This window comes from Ixodes scapularis, unplaced genomic scaffold, assembly GCF_016920785.2.
Source record: "Ixodes scapularis isolate PalLabHiFi unplaced genomic scaffold, ASM1692078v2 PGA_scaffold2__306_contigs__length_199485367, whole genome shotgun sequence".
In the NCBI taxonomy this organism is placed as follows: domain Eukaryota; kingdom Metazoa; phylum Arthropoda; class Arachnida; order Ixodida; family Ixodidae; genus Ixodes; species Ixodes scapularis.
Genome location: NW_024609857.1, coordinates 5,650,484 through 5,662,961, shown reverse-complemented (window position 1 = coordinate 5,662,961; position 12,478 = coordinate 5,650,484). Strand labels below are relative to the sequence as shown.

The 12,478-nt window shown below is 45.7% G+C and overlaps 1 pseudogene; it reads right to left on the bottom strand.

Moving 5' to 3' along the window:
• LOC115323028 overlaps positions 1–8,209 on the bottom strand; it is a 40,583-nt pseudogene extending 32,374 nt beyond the window's left edge.
• Positions 8,210–12,478: the final 4,269 nt, after the last annotated feature.

Here is a 12,478-nt window from a genome sequence, read left to right as displayed (position 1 = left end):
TCCGGTTGCGTGTTCGATATTCGAGGGGGAGAGCAACACGGGAGATGCAGATTTACGACTTTGTGGTCAGGCGTAGAAGAGCGAAGTCACAGAGGTCCCCGACAAACGAATGTTGCCATAAGCTTGACAGTTTATAACAACAATGATTTCTGGTGTTTACAAATCCAGTGCCCAGCATGTGATCTCCAGAGCCCAGCGCGCGCGTATCTGTCGCTTTAGAAACCAAGCAAATCTCGGGTTATACGCACGGGCACTGATTACATTACCGGCCAGAAACGATTCATCAAAGCCGTGTTCGTGAGATTCCCCCTGCCGTGTGGAAGTCTTCACAGCTCAACTTTTGGCTCTTTTTTCGACATTTTGCTTCTCCGCCTTTATTGTCAGCATCTCTGTTGTCTGCTTTTTTAATGCGTAAGCATTACCTGGCTCAGTCAGCAAAAAAGCCGTCGGCAAAATCCGTCGTCAAAATCCGTGACTTGTACAACGCAATCCAACATAAAAAAAAACTCTGGTTGCGTGATATCTTTGGTCACGTGATCTCCCTGGTCACGTGATTTTTCTGATCACGAGACCTATCTGCTCATGTGACCAAACAAAAAAAAACGTCTGTGGTCACTTTGACAAAAAAAAAAAAAAAAAAGACTGGTCACGTGACCTTCCTGGTTACGTGAGTACGAAACAGACTTGTACCGTACGCATTACTAGTAATCAAATTACTTGTAATCGATTACTTTTTGGAGTAATTTTGTAATCAGTTGATTACTTTTATTAAGCAGTAATCAGAAGAGTAATCTGATTACTTTTTAAAGTAATAAAATTACTTGTAACCGTTACAATTTGTTTACGGGACCCCCCCCCCCCCCCCCGGGCACACGCCTTTTTTTTATAAAATGAACAAAATAAAATACGCTTTTTTTTATCGAACGGAAAAAAAGATTTTTGCAGAGCTGTAGGAAACGAGGTCAATCTCTTTCTATGTACAATTTCTGTGGAATGTCCGCTTATTTTTTTTTTTTTTTCGAGCTGGGACTGGGGAGTGGGAAGCCCCAGGGAAGCCACAGTGCGTGACAAAAGCCATTTAGGGCGAAGTTTGAGGAAGCAGAATGTAGCTTTGTGAGTCCTTGGTTCAAACTAGCCCCCTCACGCACGCACACATAGAAATAAAAAATAAATAAAAATATCCTGCTTAGGGTACCTACTCGCAGCCCGTAGGAGAACCAGAACCGAAGAATGCCTAAAGCGGATGCAAAATATAACAAAGGCAGTTGAAATATTTCCCCATTTCCCCTACGTGGGCTTTGTGACAAGCAATGTTTCGAGTTGAGAAGTGGTCGGGGCGATCTCTGCCGCTAATGGATACTACAAATGATCCGTTTCAAATCCTGGAGCTGCTGCTCTTTTGTATAACATGCGAGCTCATCCACATGTGAATAATAAAATGAGCGACGCAAACTTTGAGCGACAACCCTTGCTCAAGCTTAACAAGATCTAGAACCCCCTCCGCTCCCCCCCCCCCCTCCCACACACACACACTGGCGAACGTCCAAATCATTAAACGTCTTCAAACGAATTCTATGCTTGTGTCCGCATTGTGAAGGTGCATCGACCACGAAGAGGGAACCAGTTTTTCTTCTTCAATACTTGTGCAAATGTGAAATATAGGTTGGAAGTAGTTCATTGTAATGAGCGCTAAAGATGTGTCTTCACACAATAAAGTAATCGGAAAAGTAACGATTACTTCTTTAAGTAATGTCCAATTACTTTTGCCGTCGAGTAATCAAGTAATCTAATCGAATACTTTTTAGCCAAGAGTAATAGTAATTGTAATCGATTACTTTTTTTTAGTAACGTGTACAATACTGGTACGAAACCATTCTTGGCCTGCTTTCGAACCTAGGCCCTCTTGATCGCGCAACTAGCACGCTATCCGTTGCGGCAGCACAACTCGGGAAAAGCTAGTGCTCGCGCATTCTCACATCGTAGGAGAAAGCTTAGGTGCCCTCATAATTTTTGTTTCTCAATTTTTTCCTGTACTTATTTCACACCCCTTGCCTGTACATATTACACACCAAGAGATGCAACAAGTCAAGCTATCCAATATTGGATCTCTTGACGCGTTGGACCTCTTGACACATCGAGGCACGAGTCAAGAAATCCAATATGGGTCAAGAGGTCCAACGCGTCAAGAGGTCCAACGAGTGAAGAGATCCACGGCGAGTCAAGAGGTCCACCGCGTCAGGAGGTCCAACGCGTCAAGAGGTCCAATATTGGACCTCTTGACTCGTTGGACCTCTTGACGCGTTGGACCTCTTGACTCGGAATCAAGAAGAAATGCCAACCACATGAGCTGCAGAGCAACAAGTACGCGTCAGCGAAGTGGATTTTTTCCGCAACTGTACATGGCAAGAGTGCCTACAATAGAATCGGGCGTCGTGTCAAGCACCAGGCAACGTTGTACAACCTCCGACGGCCCACCACGTCGGTTATCAAGTCGGCCTCAGAGATGGTGGCCTCACTGAACACTAAACTTCCCCGAACAGGAAACTAATCCACCTCCCGAAAGCTGACGTCAAAGCGATCGGGGAGATGAAAGCAAAGGAGTGGGACTCCGTTTCTCTTGTGCGTGGAATTGAGTCCTGTCACTTGTGGCAGTGCATGCGGTCCGACATTTCGCAACCGCAGCTGTTTTAGCAAGAACATTAGACGCAGAAAAGATATATATTTGAAAGTAAAGTCTCCTATGGCTGGCAATAAGCAGATCGAGGTCGTGAGCCTGCGGTGCCATTGTGAAGAAACGAACGGTGATCACTACAGGCAAGGCCGCAAAAATATTCTGTGGCTAAATTGTTTTCTTGTGCATGCTTCAAACTCACCTGTAATCTTTTGTGTTAATTCTTATTTTTCCCGAACTTTTGTCACAGTGCTTTCTCCTCACAGACTTTCTACATTTTTCGACCACTTTCTTGCCCTTATTTGAAATCGGCAACGTCCTATCTTTCTCTACTCCCGTTGCGGATTCTGTATGTTTAGCGCTCTGTAAATTAAAAAAATACAGATGTATGGCAAAGGAAATTTGAAGGGCCTGATAGGACAAATTATGAGTCTTGATCTGTGAAAAATAGAAGGAAAATTAAGATGACCTTTATTGTAAGCTGATTTTCCAATTATTGCAAAATTGGTAACCTGTCTACCTTTCAGCGTATTTTTTTTTCCAGAAAGGTTATCGTTTTCAATTTTAACGACAATTTATCCGAATATGAAACAAGCGCGTCCAAATCATGTTGAAAAATTTGAATTCCCAGTCTTTTAAGATTCGGATCTATAAAGCTCTGAATTGCTCAGTAATCAAAAATACATGTTTTCCCCCTTTTATTTTATGTGCAGTCTCTGCACAAAAAATATAAAACCTAAGGCGACAACAGTTTTTCTTTTTTATAAATATCCAAAGGGACGGTTTAAGGCAAGTCGAAAAAATCTTCACGTATACCGACAGCGACATTGTGATTTTCGTTCCTCAAAAGAAATTTTATTTACCAAAAAAAAATGTGCGAATATGTTTTTGCAGTTGCACAAGTAAAATATATCTTTTGCTAAACATAAAAAAATGCCGACCAGACGTGGTCGTTCGATCCTACCTGTAAACGCCCCAACACAGACAATCTCAATCAATCGAAATTGATTTATTTTTTTCGCAGTTTTTTTTTTCTTTCTTTTTTTTTTTTGGCGTTGTGTGGCCCTCCACGGCGGCGGATCTATTGTCGCTCACAGGCGGCGCACGTTCAGGTTCTGCCGCACCCTACCTCCTATATCAAGTTACCGCCAAGGTTGTAGGATGATCTGTTCGCAAAGTGGCTCCCGGTTGCTTCCTTTATGTCGCGTAGACGGAAATGCTACACGCCAGCTGTTGAAATAGGCACCGCGAAGCATGTTACTGGGTGGCGAGCTGTTGGAACAGGAACCGCGAAGCATGTTACTGGGTGGCGAGCTGTTGGAACAGGCACCGCGAAGCATGTTACTGGGTGGCGAGCTGTTGGAACAGGCACCGCGAAGCAGGTTACTGGGTGGCGAGCTGTTGGAACAGGCACCGCGAAGCATGTTACTGGGTGGCGAGCTGTTGGAACAGGCACCGCGAAGCATGTTACTGGGTGGCGAGCTGCTGGAACAGGCACCGCGAAGCATGTTACTGGGTGGCGAGCTGTTGGAACAGGCACCGCGAAGCATGTTACTGGGTGGCGAGCTGTTGGAACAGGCACCGCGAAGCAGGTTACTGGGTGGCGAGCTGTTGGAACAGGCACCGCGAAGCATGTTCCTGGGTGGCGAGCCGTCGGAACAGGCACCGCGAAGCATGTTACTGGGTGGCGAGCTGTCGGAACAGGCACCGCGAAGCATGTTACTGGGTGGCGAGCTGTTGGAACAGACACCGCGAAGCATGTTACTGGGTGGCGAGCTGTTGAAACAGGCACCGCGAAGCATGTTACTGGGTGGCGAGCTGTTGGAACAGGCACCGCGAAGCATGTTACTGGGTGGCGAGCTGTTGGAACAGGCACCGCGAAGCATGTTACTGGGTGGCGCCTCTCGATCGCTCTCGGGCCTTGGGCATTTTTGGGTCAGTTGCAAGAATATGTGTTAGGAGTTTCCCTTCAAAACTAACGTCCACCTCTGTGCTGTCAATTTGTCTTTTCCTCACCACCCCATGGCATTTTTACGCTTTTTAATTATAATGAAACTGTAAAAAATGTGGTATGTCCACGCCCCATTTATGGCAACCGCGTTTGCGCCAATTTGGCCCTATTTCTCGCTTTATACCTTCAAAGCCACAAAAATATTGCATTATGTTTTTGCAGATTCTGTTAGTACATATTATTAATGTTAATATCGGAGAGTATCGGTAAAAATAAATATTGCCTTTTTTTAAATGATTTTCAAAGTAATGCATTTTAGTCAAATGCCCCTGTGTGAGCAATTCTCGTAAATTTATTCCGTCAACCCGGAAAACAATATTTCACACACAGATGAACTATATATAGGAAACAACACTGGCAACGTTTGAGGACTCTAGATTTTTTTACATACGGAGAACCATATACTTAATCGAGAGCGTTATTGTTCAATGTGCAGCACTTGCGATTTTTTTTTTTTTTTTGTAAAAATAACGACCCTAATACTCGGTGGTTAATACTTTGTTGTCAATCCTTCCTATACCTAATCTGTCAGTAAATATTTCTTGACCCTAAGCTGGAACAGTTTTTTGGGGGAAGCCGCCCGAAATGCCACCATCGCGCGATACGCAAAACGCGCACGTAACTGAAAGGGTGCTTACGAATGTTCTTCGCGAAGACAAATTTTTTTCTTCTAAAAAACAAGGATTTTTTTTATTCTCTATGGCATGGGGCCAGCAAAACATATTTGTTTCATCAAAATTAAAAATGGTCACCGTACATGGTTCTTCAATCTTTTCTGAAAACGTCCTCGTTTCAAATGATCAGTAAAAAAGGCGCACCGGTAGCCTTTCGGGGTGGCGATTGAATTAGCTTGTCCAATAGAGAAAAAAAAATATTGAATCAGCGTGTCGTCAAGTGTGCGTTGTGTGTGTGTGTCAATTGTGTTCTAGTCCCTTGTCTATGTTATATGTATATTATGTGTGCAGATGTGAAATAAGCGCTGTTCAAATGTGATTGTAATGATCGTGGAAAAGGGCTACCCCGAAGATAACATATTTTTTTTACAAAATTTTGTATTTGACGCTGACATGCGCCACCTTGGGCTATAAAGGCGCAATTTAGTAATAAATAAAGTAAGGGCGCAACATTTTGTTTCAGTGGCATAAATGCAAGGGTGCAGAAATCAGTCCTCTGTGTCCAACTTTGAGGGACTGACGGAAGGGGCGCAAACATTGGTCCCCTCCCCTTAGTCCCGGAGTAATGGTTGTGGCAGCGCATTCCCCTTTAGGACTAAGTTGCGATCCCTTTTTTCTCAGAGTGTAGATCCACCACTGTTTCCACGACTTACGTTTTATGAGACCTACAGGTACGAAGGTGGAATTTGACATTATATTATGCACAAACACAAAATCAGAGCTTGGGTTAAGATCCGCAAAGAAAACTGTTTTTTCTCCGTGAGATTCTTTCCACGTGTATTATAATAAAAATGTGAGGCTGTGTCCGGGACCGCAGGAGCGCCTGTCAGGCGACTTTCATCGCCTTTAACACCAAGGTTTCCTAACGTCTCCCCTTGGAAAAAATAAAAATTGAAATTAACACTAAATGGGTGATCTTTTGTCAAGTAGGCTTTGGATGCCCTGGACTCCTTGGTGCAGAAAAACTTTAACAACCTGGATCATGATTCACTTTGTTTGAAACCCCGTCTTTCGTTCGGCCCTTTAGCTCGCTACACTCGGGGTCTTAACAGGTACAGGCACCGCTGAAGGTCGTTCAAGTTGGTTCAGGTACCTTGTACAGGAAGCCCTTGTTGTCCCCAATCCAGGCGACGTCGCTCATATTCTGTCGCAGGACGGTCACCGACGTGACCAGCCTGTCCTGAAGGTGCACCACCCGGGTTCCGGACAGGAACGTCTTCCCTTCGATGTAGGAGTTCATGCCGGGCGTGCATAAGTCCTCCTTATCCACTGGATCCTAGTAAAGAAATACGATATTAAGTCTGTTCAATTGTTCACTGCAGTGCCAGTGAGCAACTCGACAACGAAGTCAGCCGTGACCGAGCTGAATATCCATGAAAAGAACGACGCGTGTCACGGCATTCGGTAAAGCATTTAAAAAGGGGCCTTCTGAGAGGGTAGAAGGGTCCTAGTAAATGATGAAGCTCAAAATACTTACTATTAACTGAAGAAAGGCGAGGTGCGCTCGCACAACAAGCATCACGTTCTCATGATCTCATCGCATCTTTCAAGTCTCCCCTTGGTCCTCTCTGTTTTAGTAATTGCGTTCACGCGCTTCGTAATTCGTACTTCGGCGTCCTTATTGATAAATGTCGAAATCCCGTTGACTGAGGAGCGATAAGAAGATGCTCGGCTGCAGTGTTGTAACCCTTTCCATCCTTCTTTTTTTTTTCTTTTCTTTTTCTTTTTTAAATTTTAGTTTGCTTACACGAGAGAAAAAATCTTTGAACTTACGTAGCGCGTACAGTCCTGGGGTGTGCCGGGCTCGTGGAAAAGATGCGACACCTGGGACGTCGGCTTGGCGGCATTGCAGTCGTCGATGGCTTGGCGAAAGGCCTCCTCGACGTCCTGCATCCTGAAAGAGCAGACGGCCGAGCCGGCGCTGGCGTCGTTCTCCTGCATCCGGCCCCCAAAGGGCTTGCCGAAGGCCACGAGTAGCAGTCGATCGCCCCCTTGGGACTGCGGTCCGGCGGACGCCGCCTGGGCGATCGGGAACCTGGACTTTCCCCTGCCACAGCGGACGGGCAGCTCGGTGTACGTCAGGAAGGTAGGGTCATCCCAGCAGACACGCACAATTCGTGTCTCGAACAGTTCCAGAGCCAGGCCGGCGTTCTGCACCGTGACGAAGTAGGCGAAGTCGTTGTGGCTCGTTCCGTAAACGTAGCGCACCTTGTAGGACTTCTTCAGCGTCCGGTCCACATTGACGAAGGAGGCCGAGGAATCGTCCGACGAGTGTAGCTTTAAGGAGCCGTTCGAGTTCAGGTCCCGTGCCGACACCGAGAATGGGTGGTAGTCGAGCGGGCGGCCGTCGTAGGTAGATGCGGCGAACAAGGTGGCCCCCAGGAAGAATGCCACCGTACTGACACGAGAGGCAACGTAGTTGACGTACAATTTTTTATCCATTGATCTCGAGGGGGTTAGGTTTCTCCGTACATGATGGAACGAGCAGATGCCCTGCCAGATGGTCCCACAAGCGAGCACAAGGGGATAAGCAGGACCAACCTGCAGGAGTACCTGGTTGTCATTGTCCGTTAAAGTTCTGCCCTGAGGGCACTCCAAAGGGTCCGGGAGGCACTGGGGATTATCAGGACGGGGTCCCGTGGACTGCTTGGCCTCCAGATCAAGGTCAGCGGACAGCTTGTAGAGGGCATTGCGGCCACCCACCACGACCACGCCGCCGTCGATGCTGAGGTAAATGACGTTCTGCAGCGGTCCGTCCTCCACCAGGAACTCGACGATATCGGTGGCAGAGTGAACGCTCGCCAGGAGGACCAAAACCCCTACCCAGGTCGTGCATCGCTGTGTTCCGTCCATGACTGTCAGGGCCAATCCCAGTTTGGACCTGGGGTAGGCCAGTAAGTATCTCGAAAACAGCCTTGAATCTGCATGGCTAGAACTCATCAAACTCAAAAATATGTGTTTTTGAAACAATTAGCGATTTTCATTCCATGTTTTTAAACCTACTTTCACGGCTTCGTATTTATACTTCGTCTCACCTTAGCATGGACTAACTTCGAAGGCAGTCCCAATGGTCTGACAAGACGTGAGAACGGTAGGCAGCAGCTTCAGTTGGCCCGCCTCCAGCGCGAGCCTAATACCCTTGAAAAACCTTCGGTGTTCGTGCACCTCGAGCACGTGCGTGCAGTAAAAGCACGACGGAAGGCATGAGGTGAGTGCTGGAGTCCAGGCGTTCGAATGGCATGCCCTGCTGTTCTGACGTTGTAAGTGATGTAGTGACTTTAATGACCATATTAAAAGTCAACTAGTAAAGAAAAGCCAAATTACCATTTGAAAGTCGAGAAACTACCTTGACTCGCTTCGTCCTCAATGATGCTATGCGGAGAAGCGATAATATTTCTTATATGAGTCGTTTTTACGGATGTTGTTTTAGCAACTGCACCGAATTATTATTAGTTGTACCAGTGGCTTCTAGGGAGAGACATCGTCCACGAACTTCGAAACACTGTTTTCTCTTTTACAGACTCCTGAGGAGAAGATGGAATACTTGGAATCTTAATAAGGTGCTGGGGTGGTCACCGGCCAAATGATTACCTTCAATATGTAGACTTTATAAGGCTCTGGAGCAGTCAATGGGACTTTGATTCAGGAGTTAAGTGCTTCATCATCATGGTGTTTGTGTTCATTTTTAATGTGCAGTTGTGGGATGTATGTAGTTGTGCCTTCAAATACCACAGGGACACCATTTACTTACAAAATAAAAAAATCGCGTTTTTTTTACGTTATTTTGCTGCAGCCAATTTTGAAGAGAGTGGAAAGCCATAGTAATCTTCCAAGGCTTTGTTGAATGAATAGCTAAGCTGTAAATATATTTTTTTATCCTCTGTAGCTTTTCAGCTGAAAAGCTGTAGCATTTCAATCGAAAAGCTACAGAAAAAGCATCCTGGAGGCGTCAAAAATTCTATTGACATTTTTATTACAAAATGGGCCAATATTCAAAAGAAAGTCAACGGAAAGGCTAGAGAAGGGCAGTTGAAAAGTTATTGACATTTTAGATCTTGTGATGACTTTTTTCAACAGCCATTCAACAGAAAAACATCACATTTTTTTGCGAGGGTTCCCTTCCTACCTTGGTATGGACTAACTTCGAAGGCTGTGCAAGCGCGAGCGGCTAGCCTTGACTGCCTTGGCTGGAGCACTCGCTGCACGAGCGCTCGTGCAGCCGCCGAGGCTTCCTCCGAAGCAACTAGCTCGCGCTTTAGCATGCGCGGCTAACAATAGTCCATGCTAGAGTTAGAGAAATTATAGATTGCCAAACGCCGTGAATATCTGCATCGCTCAAGAAGGCTAGCGAGCGAACTTGCCGCTACAACTTTCTGTTCCAGCCTCTCGGTGGTGTCCATTCACTCCGCTGGAGTCGCCAATACCGGCTGTCAGCCGAAAGAATCAAACAGAATTTTTACCACCACGAAAAAATAAACTAAGCCTCACGGAGGGTCAGACGAATGTAGCTGTGGTGATTGAGAAGATGGCAGATTTCCTTAGCTTTGCAGTGAGAAACTCCCTTTCGTTCATGGCAAGACATCTCCATATATGCAGGGACCGCGCTGTCCGCCACTCTTTAGTTGAGAATTCACAAATATCGTGCATAGTTAGAGCAGCTGCGATTGTTTGTCCCGTGTGGAGTAGCAAGGCCATGAACATACATGCGCATATTCCCGCGGAAATGTACTGTTCACTGCAATTTTTATGTGACCGACGCTGACAAATTTTTGATGTTTTATTTACTTTGCATTGTCAGCCTTGATACATCAGTCGCAATGTCGAAGGACAATGCCAGATGTATACAGCACTTTTGGAAGCGCAGTGTTTATAGGCGCATGCAATGGCGATCCATTTTTGAGAAATTAAAAAAACAAAAACAATACCAGCCAATCTGGCAATGGGGCATTTCACTGATATTGATGTATGCTATTGTCAGTGCTTGTTAGTAAACACAAATCAACGCATTAGCTGCATCGCGCTCTTCCGCATCGCGCGCGTCACTGTTAACTTTCAGAAACAACCTACTTACACTCTAAAAAAAGGGGCTGTAGTCGTTACACCCCTTGTCACATATACGACACCCCAAAACTTTAGTTTGATGTACAGCACACTGACGTTGTACCGGCGCTACCAAATGTCACGAGCGGCTTGATAGCCGAGTTGTACAACTCATTAAAACAGTTAATGTAAGTGTGACTGACTGCAAAAAAAGTTACCGGGGTTTTCTTCTTTATTTCTCGCTTGCGCAATCACTCTCCTTCGCCTTAATTTTTATATCACTATTATTTCTTGACAATAAATAATATTTTAATACCGAGTAATAGTATTTCGTACAAATCGCAATAAACTGCGACAACGGTGCACTTTTACGTAGAAGTTTTATAATGCTTATTACCCGTCGTCCAACAATTTTATTGACTATTATAAGTAGTTAAACTTCAAGATGCTTGTCGGAATTCACCATCCTGAGAATACCCTATTTACACTTCCGCCATAGAGGTTTCTTTGCAATCGGCGTCGGCCCGCGCTCTTGGGTCATGACCGCACGCCATGCGCAGAGGGCCGCGAACTGATTCGCCGCCGAGAATAGACCCTTTCCGAAATTAATCACCTAAGTGTACATCGTCCATACATGCTAATGGCTGCCATGTTGTAGCTGATGAAGAATTCGAAGACAGGCATCGACATGGAGCCTGAGGGAGAGAAAAGGGGAAAGAACAGCGGGATTTTTCACGTTTCCACTGAGCGGTTAGGAAGGAGCGAAAGACCCGGATGGACGCTTTGGGCGCGTCTGTTCTTCCAAGTTCGGTTGTTTTCTTCGCGGTTTCCTCTATTTTATTTAACATCCAGATATTTTTACAGCTAGTTGAATCAATGATGACGACCCGTGGTCATCCGGACATCATTGTTTGATTATAGGCTGCACGATTACTAACCGAAAGGGCAGAATATTACCGGAAGACATCTGTAACAACGAGTGTTGTTACAGATGTCTTCCTTTGCGACTGCGCCTGCAATGTCTCCAAGCTCCATCACTTTCCAAATGACCGAAACCTCTGGCGGCAGTGGGTTGCGTCTGTAAACCGAAAAGATCTTTCCCCGACGGCATCCTCGCGAGAGTGCGCGAAATATTTCGTGAATAGAGCTCGTACCAAACTTACAGCGGTTACGTCGATCAACATGGGCTTCGTTCGCAAGAGGGGTGCAAGTTTTCTAGCGATAATCGCTGTTTCAGGTTGTAACTTTTTGTAACTTAATTTATCTTAATGGTGATATCTTGCAGTGGCGGCATGGACTCTATTTTATCATCTAGAAAATTTTGTTTAAGGCTCATGTCCGCAGCCCGGTGTGGCAGGAAATTGTTCAAAAGGTAGTTCTATCGGTTTTCCTTTATCGCGATCTCCTACGCGATGGCAGATAGCCGTACACTTACGTTGACCGTCACAGCGCGACTGGGTTCTTCTTATTTTGCAAATTACTACTTAACGTAGCTGGAAAGAAAACTTCACTTTTTATTGCTGAAACAAGCTCATGCATCGATTCCGAATCGTGGAATCATTGATCGACTAGCTCCGGCAATGGGCCCACCTTGACTTTGCTGTTTTCATGCAAGCCTCACCGGTGTACTCCCCCGACAAACTTCAGCAATCTGAAGGCCGACAAATTCCGGCGCATGAATCACTGAGGCGTGTCTGCCTAATCATCGGGGCCTCTCTCGCCATCCGCAAGCAATCCACGGCCATGTGACGTCCATGAAAGTCAGAGTGCTGAAACTGGCCTGTTGACTGACTCCACACGTTTTGGCGAAGTCGCCTCCGGCCTCAATTATTACTGTAAATAAACCGAGTTGCTCTGGATTTCGTGGGGCCACTTTTCGTGCCACTTAAACTCAGTTTCTCCGCCAGATTTAGCGGGAAAATTGACGTCCCGTGAGCTCAATCTATATTCGGTTTCCCCGCAAAATGTAGTGGGAAAAATGACGTCACACGACTGTGTCACGTGACCTATATACGAATTGGCTTCCACGCTAGATTTATTGGGGAAATTGACATCACATTACCTCGACGAAAGTTAAGTTTT